This window comes from Thunnus albacares, chromosome 6 (assembly GCF_914725855.1).
Source record: "Thunnus albacares chromosome 6, fThuAlb1.1, whole genome shotgun sequence".
Taxonomy (NCBI): domain Eukaryota; kingdom Metazoa; phylum Chordata; class Actinopteri; order Scombriformes; family Scombridae; genus Thunnus; species Thunnus albacares.
Genome location: NC_058111.1, coordinates 3,279,275 through 3,281,107, shown reverse-complemented (window position 1 = coordinate 3,281,107; position 1,833 = coordinate 3,279,275). Strand labels below are relative to the sequence as shown.

The window sequence follows — 1,833 nt, the reverse complement described above, 5'->3', positions numbered from 1 at the left end:
AATTTGTACCAAATTGCACCACTCTCTCTGAAAAATGTCCTAAAAATTAATTGTTAAAACCTGTAAATTTCCAGGATATTAGTATAAAAGTAAGAGACCTGTCAAATCAAGCATCACTCGACTTTTACTTGAAATAGTTTTAGACGTTGGTATCTTTATTTTGACTTCAGTAAAGGATTTTAAAACTTTCTCCACTACTGTCTGTTTGTGGACTAATGAGTGAAACTGTTAAACTGAATTTCAACTGACACAGATTACTCGATACGGAGCCTCATGGTTCAAAGTTTCCCATGATGGTGAGATAAAGGAGAGCTGATGGGAGGCAATATTGAGCTCATGAAGTGACAAGTATCAAATGTTTGCATCACACTCACATGCAGATCTCAGAGCAGGATGGCTGCAGTCGCAGAGCTCTCCTTCTTGCTGTTTGCTCTCACCAACAACATTCATGCAAGAGAACTTGTCACCATACACTGTAAAAAAAAAAAAAAAAAAAAAGTTATTTCACAGAAGCTTACTGTATTATTTTACAGTTTTTTTGTTTTTTCTACATTAAGTGTAAATGCCATAAAAACACAGTAAATTATTTTTGTTTAAAATATTCATATGAAGCATCAACTATTGTGCAGTAAATCAGTTTGGGACATCTCATCCAGGTAGCATCAGTTAGAATCAAGCTCTCACTGGACAGTGGCCTCCATCAGCTGTGATCATGTGGAGTCACTTGATAACTGGCAAAACACACTCAATGTAATTCTGCAGACCGGTTAGAGCTTTACGGCTATTATGGAGATAGGACAAATAATTTCCGCCTACTATTAACTTTGTCGATATACATTTGACATTTGAATATTGTATTGAAATAGACTTGAAAAAGTCCAAACCTATACTTTAATCTACTTAAATTTTGAGAATGCTACAGGAGGCGTTCAAGTTTGTTTCCCATACAATATGTTATGTCAACACTACTGATAGATATTGACATTTCTGTGAGTGTACTGAGAAGTTACACTGCTGGTCTTGAAGAACTCAGAGATCCCTCACGCTGATACACCGGAAGACTATGAAGGGCCAGAGTGCATCTCATGTTCATGAACATTTTGTTCTAGACTGAAAATGAAAAAGTAATAATTATTACACAAATAATTATACATCACACAAACATCAAGCACAAAACAGTGTAACAGTTCAACTAATGTAATTTCCAAAAAATAATATAATTATGATGGTTCTACTTTTTTTTAAACTTTTTTTTTTTAAACCACTATCGTTGCCCACGCTAGTGTTCGAGAATTATATATATAAAAATGTTTGTTGTTTACAAACTTGCCAGGGTTATAAAATACTGACTTGCAGTATTAAAAAGTGCTATGCAGTGTTTTAGCATCTGAACAGTCTAAAAACGCATGGATCTATCCCTCATATTTCATCATCTCACTGCTACCTGAAGCAACATGCCAACACTAATACAGATCATTTTTCGTCTGAACAGGGTTCAGACAGATATTCAGTCTGGTAATAGCTCAGCACATAAAAAGCACTGAGTCTACATATTCTTGAATAATTCAATACAGACGTACTACTCCTGATGCAGAGAAAATCAAATTTAAGACATACCTCTGATTGCTGTACAAGGGGCAATGTCACTCAGTCAGTTTGATCCTGCGGGAACAGATTTATCAAAAAATATGAAATAATTTGTGCTACAGTCCTAATTGCTAATTATTCAGTTATTCCAGTTAACAAGGACTTCACAATGAAATGCTTAAGTGACTTTTTAAATACAAAATGTAAATATTTATCTGACTTACCAATACAATAGCCGCTTTCTGG

General features: G+C 34.6%; 1 long non-coding RNA gene across 1 annotated transcript; it reads right to left on the bottom strand.

The window, feature by feature from the left end:
• Positions 1–816: 816 nt before the first annotated feature.
• LOC122984584 lies at positions 817–1,833 on the bottom strand. The gene is made up of 3 exons (XR_006403923.1): positions 1,812–1,833; positions 1,618–1,662; positions 817–1,110 (listed from the first exon to the last, which is right to left on the bottom strand). It is a non-coding gene; the product is annotated as an uncharacterized LOC122984584 (long non-coding RNA).